The 15,534-nt window shown below is 43.6% G+C and overlaps 1 protein-coding gene across 1 annotated transcript in view; it reads right to left on the reverse strand.

Moving 5' to 3' along the window:
* The window catches only part of LOC104869320, a 31,584-nt gene that overhangs the window by 7,964 nt on the left and 8,086 nt on the right, over positions 1-15,534 (reverse strand). The window contains exons 2-3 of the mRNA XM_033765933.1: positions 12,112-12,214; positions 1,108-1,487 (exon numbers count right to left, since the gene is read on the reverse strand). The gene's annotated coding sequence lies outside the window, so the exon portion shown is untranslated. The remainder of the gene's footprint in view (positions 1-1,107; positions 1,488-12,111; positions 12,215-15,534) is intronic.

Consider the following 15,534-nt stretch of genomic DNA (forward strand, 5'->3'; position numbering starts at 1 on the left):
CCGCAGGCTGCCTCCTCTTCCTGTAGAGCAGGCTGCCCGCCGTCTCCCCTTCTCCAAGGCGAGCCCTACTCCTGCACAGCTCCGTCTCCCGCTGCAGTCTGTACCTTCAGGGAGCCGCTCACGCCTGCACGTTCCTTCTGCTTTTCCCTCTTTTCTGGGTCCTTCCCATTAGCACTTCAACACATCACTCATCTCTTCCATTAAAAAAGAAAGTCTCTCCCTTGAACCGACAACCCTGCGCATCCCAAACACTGTCCAAGGCTGATGTGTTCACTGCTCTCCCAGCCCTCTACAGCCCACTGCACCCCATTTCTGGCCCCTTAAGCCCCTCACCAAGGCCACCAAACCCAACGCCCGTTCTCTGGCCTCGGCCCCTTCTCTGCCAGGCACCGCAGGCCTCCCTGACCCTCCAGTCACCTTCTGTCCCGTGCCTTGACATCTTGCGCCCTTGTCTTCTTCCTGTCTTCCTCTGCCTGGCCTAAGCTTCTGTGTTGCTCCAGGTCCTGCCGGGCGCCTCCCTTAGCAGAGCAAGCCTCATCCTGGTGCTCATCCCACTCCCTGCCTCAGAGGCTGCTAACAAACGACAGACTCGACTTCCGCTTCCAGACGCTCCGTTCTGGGCCTCTGCATTCCTCATTCTCTGCCCGAATGTCCCTCTCCACTCCATGCACGAAGGCTCCTGAGCACCTGAGCTGGTTGGCGCGGCCGGCCTCCCCGCCCTTGGGGCATTCCAGTGTCCCCCAGCAAGGAGGCTCTCCAGAGACCACAGTAAACCTGCCACGGCCGAAGCCCTAGAAATTGGTCTCAAGCCTGAGAGAGCAGCAGCTCAAGGACCAGGTGAGTGAATCACCACGTGGCTGCCGCCCATTCCTACTGCTCAGAGCCCGGGTCAGAGTTTTAAAGCAACCTGTTGTGCCGTACTGAGAATGCTGCTAGCAGTGTACTCCACAGAAGGCTCTGTCGGTCATTTATACCTTGGTGTGAAAGTTGGGCTCTTCCTAAAGGAGTTCATGGAAGGAAAGGAAAACGAGTCTTAAGGGAGAGGAAAGGCAGACGGTCGTACAGGCCAAGTAGCAAGGGCTAAAAAACATAAGGCTACTTACTTACCAAATACACCAGCCTCAGCGGTGCTCTGTTGATTGGCAGAAAACTCTTTGGCTGTATCAATGTCCAGGCAGCCTACCCACCTCTCCTCTCCTCAGGCTCCTGGACCAACCCTGAGAAGAGCACGGGACCCCAGCCACTCCTGGAAGTCAAAGGGAGAGGCCCCTCCTTCGGCAGACAGAGGGGTGTCTGTGTGTGACATCATGTCTTAGGGGGCTTTATGACAGGGCAGCCTCTTCATTCTTAGCCAGAGAAGACTTTCGGGGGCCTCAGAGAGGCTGGAAACGCCCCCAGTCAGAGGTTGCACCTCCATGCAGGTACCTCCTTGGTTCAGTTCCTACCACCAGTGCTGACCGGGCGACCGCACGATGCCAAACTCTGACCTGTAGACCCAAAACACAAAGGTGTTTAGGATTCAGTCTTGTTGCGCAATTCCAAAGGCATACGTTCTGATTCGAAAACAAGAACAGAGCCTAACAACATCTAAGTGCCGTTCATTTATCCAGTGTTCGCCGAGCTTCTATCTGGGGCCAGGTAAAACGCTGAGGGGCTGGCTCAGTAAACGGGTCACAGAGCCCGACTTGGAGCAGCTCGGGAGGGCCCTGACTGGAAGGGCAACTTCCACCTCCTCCAAATTACTATAAATGCAACTAAGTAATAATTGTGTATCTACACTGTAAAAAGAAACCAGCGTGTCTATGGTGGTTAAAACTGAGGGGCGGGGCCGGGGGTTTAGCTCAGGGATGCTGCACCTCGCTTGCAAGTGCAGGGTCCTAAGTTCGATCCCCAGCACAAAAACAAAAACAAAAACTGAGGGGTGCCTTAGTTTCACATGCATATAATGAGACAAATCATATCTTGGACCTGGTTTCTATACATTTAAAAGATAAAATGCATTTCAAGTAGGTTCTTTGACCACAGTGGAATTAAAAATTAGCAGTCATTAACAAAAGATCCCTGGAAGAATCTCCAAATATTTTGAAACTAAACATGGGCTGGGGATTTGGCTTAGTGGTTCCACTTGCCTGCCTTGCAAGCAAAAGGTCCTGAGTTCGATCCCCGGTACCAAAAAAAAAGGAGAAACTAAACACACCTTAAACTTAAACACACATACAATGACATATGAGTGAAACAAAAGTCAAAGGGAGGTCAGAAAAATATTTCAGCTGAATGAAATTTTAAATATCAAAATAAATTTTAGTCCTCATGAAATACATAGAAATTTATAGCACTGAATACCTATATTAGAAAATAAAGGCCTCAAATTACTGACCTCAGTTTCTACTTTAAAAAACTAAAAATTAAATATCAAAGAAAAGCCAGGTGTGGTGCCGCACGCCTGTAATCCCAGCACTCACGAGGCTGAGGCAGGAGGATCGCTGTGAGTTTGAGACCAGCCTGGGCTGCATAGTGAGTTCCAGGTCAGTCTCAGCTACACAATGAGACCCTGTCTCAAAAAACCAAAAAAAAAAGTAAATAAATAAAAATAAATATAAAATAACCCACAGACAGTGCTCCCCACTCCCTTGCCTAAACCCAAGGCAGATGGTTCCCAGAGCCTCAGCTTCAGAATCATTGATCTGTGAACATATCTCACCCTTTTCCTAGTATCCAAATATCCATAAGGATGATGAAACCTAACAGTCCAAATACTTTGCAAATCTGCCATTCCATCTCCAGCTCCCTCTCTCACCCTACTTGCTGCCCTACCCTACAAGGAATCACGCATGAAGTCTTATAGAAAGAGTCTCAGTGTCTACTCTGCCACTCTGGTACATTAGGAAATATTATGAACAATATTATGCCAATAAGTTCGACAACACAGATGAAAGTTGGTAAAACTCGTAAAACACACGAAATAGGTTCATGCAGGAAAAGCACTATGTCTTCCAAAAACACTGATTTAATTAACTTTCCCACAAAGAAAGCTTCAGACCCACGTAGCTTCATTAGTGAATTCTACCAAACTCTCACAAAAAGAAATAATACAAATCCCATACGAAAACTGCTAGGAAGGGGAAGGAACATATCCCCAAACCAGACAAGGATGATAAAAATACAGGTAGAAATCCCTTATACTATAGGTGCAACAATTATCTAACAACAAAATCTTATCAAATGGAAACCAACAACACACGAAAAGGAGAAAACATTCCGGTGGAGTTTCATTCCAAGAGTGCAAGGTTTGTTCAACACACAAAAACCCATCCATTAAATTTGTCATATTAATAAATGGAAAAAGAAAAACTACATGGTCATCTTACTAGGACGCAAATATGTTTGACAAAAGCAACATCTATTCCTGGAAAAATAATTTAAAACTCTCAACAAACTAGTAGATGAAAATATCTTCCACTTGATGGGGCGCCAATGAAAAGCCTCCAGCTAATAACACAGTCAGTAATTGAAGTACTGAATGCTTTCTCAACAAACTCAGGAATAAGGGACGATGTCTGTCTTCATCACGCTACACAATACTGTCCTGGAGCTCCAGCCAGCGATCCAAGTAAAGAAAGAGAAGTAAAAGACAAAATGGAAAGGAAGGAATAAAACTGTATTTGCAAACAATAAGATTGTTTATAAAATCCTATGGGATCATCCAAAAAGCTACTAGTATTTAGCAAGGTTAAAGGATAAAAGATTTCTATATAAAATTAATTGTAAACTGAGCATAGGGCTGCATGAGTGTAATTTCAGCACTCATGGAGACCAAGGCAGGAGGGTCACAAGTTCAATCCCCACCTGGGCAACTCAGGAAGACTATGTGCCCAGGAAAAAAAACAAAAAGGTTGGAAGTATAGCACAGTGCAAAGCCCTGGGTTCAATCCCCAGTACTGCATTCAAAACAAAACAAAACAAGAAAAAACTAGCCGGGCATGGTGGCACACACTTTACTCTCCCAGCACTCGGGAGGCTGAGGCAGGAGGAGTGCTGCAAGTTCGAGACCAGCCTGGACTACATAGTTCAGGGCCAGCCTGAACTACAAAGCAAGACCCTGCCTCAAAAAAAAATTCTATTTCTACACATCATCAATAAACAATTGGAAACTAAAAAAATTTTAAAGAACCAATAATAGCATCCAAAATATAAATAATTAGTGAAAAAGTCTGCCAAAAGTAAGATGCCAATGCCTCCCCCAAGTGATATGTAAGCTCTGTGTAACTGCAATAAATTCCATCACATTTCTTTTCTGTAAAATCAACACGTTGTTTCTAAAATTCTTATGGAAATACAAAAGACCTAGAATAGCCAAACAATTTTGAAAAAGGAAAATAAATATGAGCAGTAATCAAGACGACGAGATTGCTCGTATTAAGACAGGTTAGTGGGACAGAGCAAGACACAGACATACTCGTTACCAACTCACTGCAAGCGAAAGTGCAAAGATGAGAGGCAGGGGATGATGTTTAGCTCAGGAAGAGTAAATGGCTCTGGGGCAGTTACCTGTTTAGGTGGGAAAAATAGACTGATTTCTATCTCAAACCTTATACGAAAATGAACTCAAAGCTGATCACAGAGTCAAGCTCGATGGCGCACACCGGGAACCACAGCAGTTTGGGAGGCCAAGGCGGTAGGATCCCAAGTTCATACCCAGCCAGCCGTACAGACAGGGAGAGATAAGAAAAAAAGAGATTATAAAAGGGATTGAGAAAAATTGGGGGCGATAGGTTCATTCTCTTAAAATTTTGCCAATGGATTCACGGGTATGCAATGTGCTAAAACTGTCCAACAGGTACAATCTGTTGGCTGTCAACTATGTATCAATAAAGCTGTTTTTAAAACAGTAAACCATTCTGTCTCCTCTTTCAGGTCTAAAGCATTTGCACAGGCACTTAAAGAGTACATGAGTGCCCATCTTAACACCCAGCAGGGAAGAAACATTTCTGTAGGAGGACAGAGGAGGAGGAGGCCTGGGGAAAGACACGCAGCACACACAGGTCTCAGTGCGATGGGCTCAGCACGGTCTGCTCTGCCACACTGGTGCCAGAAGTGGGAAAAATAGAAATCTTCTGTTTCATGTCATCAGCAACATTCAAGAGGATGCTGTATCTGTGAAATCCCGGCAGGTGGTAGTAAAACTATAACTGTATAGGACAATAACCAAAATGTAAAATGAAGTGGAAGGGGTTAATAGTTTAATAGCAGATTAGATACTCAAAGAAAAACAAACCCTCAAGGGGTGAATTAAATGAGAAGACCATGAAATTTCCTCCTTTTGCAGAGAAAAGGGTGAAGAATGAAAATGATAGTAAAAGGCCGGGCGTGGTGCCGCAAGCCTGTAATCCCAGCACTCGGGAGGCTGAGGCAGGAGGATCACTGTGAGTTCGAGACCAGCCTGGGCTACATAGTGAGTTCCAGGTCAGTCTCAACTACAGAGTGAGACCCTGTCTCAAAGCTCCCCCCACAAAAAAAGAGAGAAGAATAAAAGAAAATGATAGTAAAGGTATGAGAGTTATGGAGGACAAATCTGGAAGACTAAATTGAATATATAAAAATGTCTAGGCTTGGGGATTTAGCTCAGCGGCACTGTGCCTGACTTGTAAGCGCAAGGTCCTGAGTTCGATCCCCAGTAAAAAGAAAGCAAAGAATATCTAGAGGAAGACAGAGAGAAGAAATAGAAAAAGGAATATACCCTGAAGGGAAGAAAGTTTTAGAACTTTTTAGAACACGTGGTTTTAAATTAACATGAGGCAAAAGCAGCACAAAGGGTCTCTGTGTGGACACCCAGAAGAGGCTTTTGTTGTTTTTTTTGGGGGGGTGCCATTTTATTTTGTTTTGTTTCCTGGTACTGGGGCTTGAACCTAGGGACTTTACCACCAAGCTATACCTTCAGCCCTTTTTATTTTGAGGGTTTTGCTAAGTTTCCCAGGCTTGACTCAAACTTGTGATCCTCCTGCCTCAGCCTCCTACATGCTGGAATAACATGTATATGTTAATTTGGGGAGGATTTTTTGACTTTTAAGAATAAAGTAAGTATTAAGGAAAAAAATAGGTTACTTAAAAATAATAAAGAATCAGAATGGCCTCAGCATGAAATACTTAATATCCACTTAGTAACAGTAGTAGAACAGTGAAGTAATTAATGTTCTACACAACTTGAGAGGAAGCCGACGTGATTCAATTCTATGCTGAGCCAAGCCAGCTTTCAGTGTCAGGACAGCAGAGGGTTCTTGGAAGCCACCAGGTCCAGACATCAGCCTGCCTCCGGTGTACAGTCCCTCTCCTACCCCAAACCACAGTGATAAAAGAAAGTCCATCTGAATAACAAACCCATAATCGTGCTGTAACAAGTGGTGCCCTCGTCGGACCAGCAGCTGTGAGGAATTCACAAAGGGAAGGCAAATAGGAAGAGGCTGAGAGAGGAAATCAAGTCAGATACAGGCAGTACGGACTCGCTCTGAAAGGCAGAGGACCTCTGGTTGTTCATGCAAGTGACGGATCCGGGGAGGGAACCCTGGCTACCAGGATGATCCGGTGGAGATTCGTGTAAAACGAAAAGACGGCTGAACTCCTCTCTCTCTCTGTCTGTGACAGACAAGAATCGATGCATCGCCCGCAGGTGAGAACAGACATGGGAATCCCGGCCAGAGCAGTGTTGGACGAGCAGCAACACCCAGCAGGAACGGGGGAGCACCGCGCCCCCAGTCTGACCAGCAGCAGTCTGTCTACCACGTACCGTGTCCTATCCTGACTCTTCCAGACTAGCGGCGCTCCAAAGGGCACAAAGGCTCTCAAGGAGACTCTATTAGAAAATCTCAAATATGGACCTGAGCTCTTGGTCAGAACTGGTCAAACACTGGAGGACAACAGTACCAGAAAGAGCGGCAACAAACTGAATAAACAAAGAACTCAGACTACAGAGTTTATAGATCAGGTGATAGGAGACTTTAAATAAATACTGATAGAGAAGTGCTATACAGTAAGACAGGCCTCGCCTTGCCTCCATTTTTTTTTTTTTTCCACAGAATGTTTTATTTGGGAATGTAAGTTTGTGCTGCTGGGCTGCTGCCCAAAGTATCAAAATGGTTTGTGGCTATTTGAACTGTGTGGCCTTTCAGGAATGTTCTGTTAAGCTCTGTCCCCTCACAAGAAGGTTCTGTCAAGCTCTGCCCTCTCTCAGGAATGTTCTATAACTCCGCCCCCTGCTTCAGTGAGCATGCTCACACCAGTGTTCCAGGAGTGTTCTGTAACTCTTCCCTTTATTTCAGGAATGTTCTGTAACTCCACCCCCCTGCTTCATTGAGCATGCTAGCCTACCCAGTAGATCCCTATATAAGGAGGTTCTCATTTCTGGTAAAGTACTCAGAATCTTCTGAGCTCTCCAGGAGCATAGTAAAGGATTTTTCTCCAACTCCTACTGACCAGTGGATTCTCAAGTCTTCAAATTATGAGAGCTGTGACCCAGAGCTGCCACACGGAGCTGTAAAGCTTGGCTGTGCCTCAGAGCTGTGGCACTTGGCTGCAACACTGAGCTGTAACACTTGGCTATAGTCCTAAGTTTCTCTGCTCTGCCACAACAATACCTCCCAAAGGCAAGAGGATATGGTGTTATGAAATGTGAATTGCTCATTAAGGAAAACAAGTAGCTTTCGTGGAAATAAAAATGTGGCTGGTTAAATGGGAGCCCACCTAAGGCACTTTGAGGACTTCAAGTTTCAGCCATGAGGAAGTAGCTGGTATTGGACTTATCCTCTTCCCACCATAAAAAAAGGATAAAACATATACAATAACAACTATGAATAAAGAGCAATCAGTGCAGGACTGTGGTTCTTGAGAAGTGAGCTCTAGGGCTGGGGATTTAACTCAGTGGTTCTGCTGCCTGCCTTGCAAGCGCAAGGATCCGAGTTTGATCCACAGTACAAGAGAGAGACAGAGAGACAGAGAGAGAGAGAGAGAGAGAGAGAGAGAGAGAGAGAAAGTGAGCGAGCCCTATCCTATATTCACCTGGATTTTCTCCCTAGGGCATCTTCCAGAATGCAATCTGGGGAAGGAAAATCCAAGGCAAAAAAAACCCAGCAATCTTAATGCAGGTAGGAGGCAGAAACTGGACTTTAAGGTTGCTCGTGTGAGTGGGACTTGAAGGGGAGCAACTGAAATGAAGGAAGCCACAGGGAAGGAGCTTTAATGTCATAAAGATCCTCCTCAGCCAGGCTCGGCAGCACACGCCTGTAACGATAGTAACCTGGGAGGCTGAGACAGCAGGATTGCAAGTCTGAGGCCAGTCTGGGAAATTTGGTGAGATATGACTCAACTTTTTTAAAAAGAACTTTTAAAAAGAGGTTTGGGGATACAACTGGGTAATAAAGCACTTGGGTGAAGCCATGGATTCCATCCCCAGTAACACACACACACACACACACACCAGCTTCAGGGAGCTGAGAGTTGACAGGGAAATTCAGCTGTAAGTTCAGGGAGATGATGAAGACTGGTCAGAGCAGAGGAAACAAGTTTCCTCTGCATAGTCCAGGAATTCAGTGAAGATTATCTAGAAAAACATCACCCTAAGATTAAAGACTATACTTTAAAAATGTGGGCAAAACTATAATAAGTGAACTGACTGAAGGCTAAATTCAAGCCTCCGGGCCTGCTGAGACATTATCTATAACTTACTGTCCATGTTGTCCAGCTTATAATTGTTACCAAACATTAGAAGAAACAGGAAAAACCAAATGACAACTGAGAGATAAAACAGTCAACTGAAGAAGACCCAGGGATAATCTAGGTAGGTATCATAATTAGCTAGCAGATGAGAACTTTAAGATAACTATGAATCCTAAGTTGAAGGAATGTCTAAAAGAGAGACAACAACAGATAAAGAGATAAGGTTTTTCATCAGAGCATTAGAATCCAAAAAATCAAATAGACATTCTGATAGGCAAGCCCTTCTATGGCCCCTAATAACCCACACTTCCTGGTATCCGTGCCCTTGTGGAATCCTCACCTTTTGAGGGTGGTCTGGATTGACTGACTCCCTTCAGCATAAAATGTGGTAAAAGTGAGATTATTTCTAAAATAGTCCTATTTGTGGCTTCCATGTTGGATATCTCTCTTGTTCTTTCTCCTCTCCTCTCCTTCCCTTCCCTACCCCCATCCTTGCCATCGGGGAAAACAGCTGCCTCACACCTCACACTCTTGTCTCATGGATGGATTAAAGCTCTTAGCTCAGGAATAAATTATCTCTGGAGTGAGGGCCTCATGAAAGGATAACTTTAGTCCCTTCTCCATTGCACAGAACCGCATGCCCTTCTGCTTCAGCTATGGGATTGGAGGCTCTTCAGGTGCCAGCATCATGCTCTTGGGTGTCCCAGCCTTCAGAACTACAAGCCGAGTAAACTTCTCCTGTTTCTAAATTCCCAGTCTGTGTTATTCTGTGATGGCAGAGGACAAGAGACTAAGACACCAGCCAGGAGAGAAATGCAATGTAAAGCTACACTGGGCCTATACATTAGCACCTCAGTCCATGAACCTACTTTGCTCTGTGACTTTGGAAAAGATGGCCACGTTTGTGTTTGTGGGAGAAAGATGCCCATACTCCTGCATGTCACCTGATACAGAGTCTGCAAACAAAAAATTTTGCCAAACACTTCTTTTTGCAAACCAAACTGTTTGTGAGCCAAGGTACCACTGTGCATGCCTAGCAGAATGGCTTGAGTAAGGTTGCTGCCCCAAATGCAGAAGAGGTACGTGGAGAAACCAAATCACTCACACACTGCTCATGATAACTGTAAAATGGCACAGTTGTGGAAAACAATTTGGCAGTTTCTTAAACTAGCTATGCAACAATCACATAACCCAGCATTGCAGAAATGAAGAGTTATGTTAATACAAAAGACGTACTTTTTTTTTTAGTACTGGAGATTGAACCTAAGACCTTGCACATGATAGGCAAGTGCTTTACCAGTGAGCTACATCCCCAGCCCTTTTAAATTTTTTTAATCTTAATTTTGAGGCAGGGTCTGAGTTGCTTAGGCTGGCCTTATTTAAAACAGGATTTCTATATAGTTCAGACTGGCCTTGAACTTGCTATGTAGCCCAGGCTGGCCTTGAACTCACAGTGATCTTCCTGCCTCAGCCTCCTGAGTGCTGGGATTACAGGCTTATGTCACCACACCTGGACATAGTTTATTTTTAACAAACCCAAACAACCAGGAAGTACTGCAGGGCGTGAATGGTTTATCAATTATGATACATTCATAGTGTGGAACATCCCTCTGAAATAAAAAGGAAGAAACATAATGATTTGATAACCTAGATAAACCTCAAGGAAACTCGCCGAGGAATAAAAAGCTTATCCAAAAGTTTATATACTCTACACTTGCATTTATATCTCTTTCTTGAAATGACAAAATTATAGAAACAAGTCCCTTGTCAGAGACTAAGAAGGGGAAGAGGGAAAGACAGTGAGTGTAACAGAACACAGCCCATCCTAGGCAGGGAGCTTTAACCCCAGGGTACCTCACCTCCTCCACCATTCCGTGTTAGCTTGTCTCACCTAATGAGGCTGAGGCAGGAAGGTTAGGAGCTCAAGGGCAGCCTAGGCAATTTAGCAAGACTGCGTCTCAAAATAAGAAATAAAAAAAGGGCTGTTGATGTAGCTCAGTGCAAGGCACTGAGTTCATCCCCAGTACCATCAATAAACAAACCAACCAACCTGGGGTCAAAACTGGAATGGCAGTAGGGAGGAAGGGAACAGAAGAAAACTGAGCTGGAATAAGAAATTCTGTATTTCTTACTTTATTCACAACTACATGAGAACTTTAAACGCTGAAGGCTTCAAATTCACCTCAATTTAACATTCACCAGCATCAAGGACAGACACAGAGGGCTCTAGGTAAGTGGTCAGCTCTCTCTCTCTCTCCAACACTAGGAATTGAGCCCACACTGAGCCCATCCTTGGTCCTTTCTAAATATATTTTTTAAATTTTGAGACAGGGTCTTGATAAATTGCCCACGCTAGGCTTGAACTTATTGATCCTCCTGCCTCAGCCTCCCACAGTGTTGGGATTACAGGTGTGCACCACCACACCCAGCTGTAAATGGTTAGCTCCTAACCCCTCTCTGTAGCACTACCCCTCACCAAAATAGTAATGTTCTTCGCTACAGAAAATTGACATTGCTCAGTTGTGGGTGAGATGTGCATAAGTGCACCTTTGGAAATCTCTATTTGTATTGACCCATAATCATGATGTAAGTAACAAACAGGAGGCTTAAGATGCAAACAGAGTTTCATACACTCCAACCATCTCCTCTGACCAACACTGCCAGCCTTCATTGGCTCTGCTGCACACACTCGTAGCTCCCCCAGCCATCTGCCTCCCGCGCCAGAGTGGTACATTAGTTCTAGTCAATGGGTCTTCACAGAGCTCTGCACGGTGGCGCACACCTGTAATCCCAGCACTCTGGAGGCAGAGGCAGGAGGATCCTGTGAGTTTGAGACCATCCTGGGCTACAATAGAGTTCAAAGCCAGCCTAAACTACATAGTGAGACCCTGTCTCAAAAAAACAAACAAAAAAAACAAAAACAAAAACAAAGAAAACAAACACAGATCTTCATGGGCACATCATTGTTTCCCAAAGTCTACAGTTTATTTTAGGGTTCACGCTTGGAGCTGTATAATCAATCTATGGGTTGTGACTGTGTATAATGATGTATCTGTTAATAAAGTATCACGCAGAGTATTTTCACTGCCCTAAAAATTACTGTGTGCTCCATCTTTTCACCCACCCCCAGCCCTCGGGCCCTGTGAACACTAATCTTTTTCTGTCTTTCAGTTTTGCCTTTTCCAGAATGTGACATAGTGAGACTCATACAGTACAAGCTTTTCTGGTTGTATTCTTCTATTTAGCAATATGCATTTAAGGGTTGTCTGTGTCTTTTCATGTCTTAATAGCACATTTCTAGTGCTCAATTATAATTCAAACCTAGTCTAGGCAACCTAGCAACTTGGCAAGATTCTGCCTTAAAAAAAACACTATCTGAATATAACAGTTTATTTATCCACTTACCTACTGCAGGACATCTTGGCTGCTTTCAAGTTGTGACATTTCTCAATAAAGTTGCTATAAACATCCATGTGCAGGTTACCATGTGGACATAAATTTTCAGCTCCTTTGGGTAAACACACAGTAGTACAAGTGTTGACAGTGTGTGTTTAATTTTGTGAGAAAACATCAAACTGTCTTCCAAAGGACTTGTACTTAATTCCAATATTAAGGAGAGTTCCTGTCGCTCTGTGCTCATCAGCATTCTGTGCTGTTACCTTTACTCCCTTCCTCCTCCCCTTTGTTTGTTTGAGACAGGGTCTTGCTATGGAGTCCAGGCTGACCTCAAACTTGGAATCCTCCTGCCTCGGCCTCCCACATACTGGGCTTACAGGCATGCACCCCCACTCCTGGCTTGCCTATTTTCTAATTGGGCTACATGTCTAGTGTAGTGAAAGTCTTATATATTCTAGGTATAAGTTCCTTATGGAATATGTGATCTGTAAATCCCTTTTCATGGTCTGTGGGAGGTCTTAGACACTATTTATTTTTTATGTTTGTTTGAGACAGGGTCTTGCTATGGAGTCCAGGCTGACCTCAAACTTGGAATCCTCCTGCCTCAGCCTCCCACATACTGGGCTTATAGGCATGCACCCCCACTCCTGGCTTGCCTATTTTCTAATTGGGCTACATGTCTTTTTATTGTTGAGTGTAGTGAAAGTCTTACATATTCTAGGTATAAGTTCCTTATGGAATATGTGATCTGTAAATCCCTTTTCATGGTCTGTGGGAGGTCTTAGACACTATTTATTTTTTCAATGAAAAGGAATTTTACAACACTAATCTCATGACAGTAATTACTTCTGGAGGAGAAAGGAAATGGATCAAGCTAGAACTACAGAATACCACACATGTGCTGTAAGAAGCAGATCACAAATTTTGCAGCTAGCTTACTGGGCTTCAACCCACTGCTGGTAAGTAACGTAGTTTCTCTGTCTCAGTTTTTTTCATCTGTAAAATAGGTATAATACTTGTCTCACAGGTGTGTTGTCAAGTCAATATGCCTAGAGAACTTAAAACAGCAGCAACTAGAGTCATTGTACACTTAGCCTTATTACTTCTAAAATTAGTAGGAGGTTCAAAAGTTTCCACTTATTATGCTTCAAAATTCATATATACAGCCATATCATCTAACAACAAGGATATGTTCCGAGAAGCGTTATTATTAGGCAATCGTGTCATTGTGTGGCCATCACAGAATAAACTTACAATAACCTAGATGGTACAGCCACCTAGGCTCTATGGTACAACCTATCTCTCCTAAGCTACAAACTTGTATGGCATGCTACTGAATTCTGTACGCAACTGCAATACAATGAAGTATTTATGTATGTAAAAACTAAACATATCTAAATATAGAAAAAGTACAGTAAAATATGGTAGAAAAGATTTTAAAAATGAGATCGGTGTGGTGAAGCAAGACTGTAATCCCAGTACTCGGAAGGCTGAGGCAGGGAGTCAAAAGTTCAAGGCCAGCTTGAGCTACATAATGAGTATGTCACCAGCTTGGACTAAATACAGGGAGACCCTGTTTCAAAAATACAAAAAAAGAAAATAGAAAAGATAAAAAAGGACTGGGTAGAGAGTCACACACCTGTAATCTCAGCTAGTTGAGAAGTTGAGAAGAAGATCTCAAGTTTTAAGCCAGCCCCGGTAATTAAGTAAACCCAGTCTCAAAATGAAAAAAGAAAAAGAACTGGGATCTGTAAAGCCCTGAGTTCAATCACGAGTACCACCAAAATAATAACGATAACAATAATAAGAGATAAAAATGGTACACCTGCACAGAGCGCTCACCATGGACTGCAGGACTGGAGTTGTGCAGGAAGGAGAGAGAGGGGTGAAATGGACGTACAGGCCCAGAACTTCACAACACCATAGACCTCAGAAACACTGCACAAGTGGTCTGTGCTACATTTATGAAAATACATTTTCTTTCTTCAATAATAAATTGACTAGGGATATAGCTCAGCGGGACAGGCCTTGCCTGGGTCTGATCACCAGCACTGAAAAATAAAAGTATTAACTAAAGCTTGCTTTCTAACTTTGTAAGTTTTTAAACTTTCAGAATCTTTTGTAAAAACACTAGGGTAAAACACAAACACAATTACAACTGTACAAAAATATTTTTTACCAAAATAAAGATACTTATCTCATTTAGTCTCACTCCAAATTCATGTTTTAGTTAATTTTGAATGGCTATTCATTTCTAATGTTAGGGCAATCAAATTTCCTCCCTTCTATTTCAATGCTTAAAGTTCTCTTCCAATATAAGCTATATACTTGTGGAGGATAAAATAGTCAACATCCGACTCAGGGGTGTAGCAGAAAAAACATTAGCACGTGTTAGTCTGATCATCTGCTGACTTGGAAAGGTTAGGCTACGTTCTACCTCTACCATAGATTTTCTTCATATCTTTATTTATAAGCTTTTTTCTATAGCTTAATCTTTTTAAAAACTTTTTGTTAAAAATGAAACATACACACATACTCAGGCCTACAGTCAGGATCATAGATAGAAATTGGCTTCCCCCGCCACATTCTGTACCATTGGAAGGTGTCTAGGGAGAACACACACAGAGCTGTTATCTCCTATAATAAGTTTCTTCTGCAACACTCCTGAAGGACCTGCCTAAAGCTGTTCTGTAGCTAACTTTAAAAGAAGAGTAAATACTACACAAGCCAGTCATTCGTTATCAAGTATGTACTTGATACTATACACAATTGGGTTTTGAGGGTTTTGCTTTGTTGGAGGGGTTTCTGGGGACCAAACCTGGGGCTTCACACGTGTTAGGCAAATGCTCTACCACCGAGCCACACCCAGCCCGCACACACTGCACACCTCGGCAGCACAGTAGGATGTTTACACTAGCAAAGCCTCCAAGATGCCACTAAAACGGTTTCAGCTGCCTTGTTACGGGACTATAGTCCCACAGGCAGCTCGTTTTAAAGCAAATCCTTTATTGGTATCATAGGGAATTTTGCAACACTTTCCTTTGCATAGCCCATTTAAATATAATTTCAAAAAATATTAAAGAGGAGAGAAGACATCAGATCTTTTACCTTTGAAAAGGTGAAAGACTGGGCAACGCGGGGCTTTGCCCACGCCAGCTGGGATATCGCACAGCTGAGCTCGGCCGCCCTTTGCCCTTCCCCAGTACGTCCCAGGTGCCTGTCCACGGCACTTTCCGAGACAGACAGTGACCCCTAGGCAGCGGGCAGGCAGAGGCTACCTACTGTGGCAAGCGACCTGGATTCTCCTTCCTCGCCTGTAAAACGAAGGTGCTGCCGGGGATTTAGCTCAGTGCTTCCGCCGCCTGCCTCGCAAGGTCCCGAGATCGATCCCGGTACCAAAAAAAAAAAAAAAAAAAAAAAAAAAAAAAAAAA

The sequence above is a fragment of the Fukomys damarensis genome, unplaced genomic scaffold (genome assembly GCF_012274545.1).
Source record: "Fukomys damarensis isolate Sample0158 unplaced genomic scaffold, DMR_v1.0_HiC HiC_scaffold_19, whole genome shotgun sequence".
Classification (NCBI taxonomy): domain Eukaryota; kingdom Metazoa; phylum Chordata; class Mammalia; order Rodentia; family Bathyergidae; genus Fukomys; species Fukomys damarensis.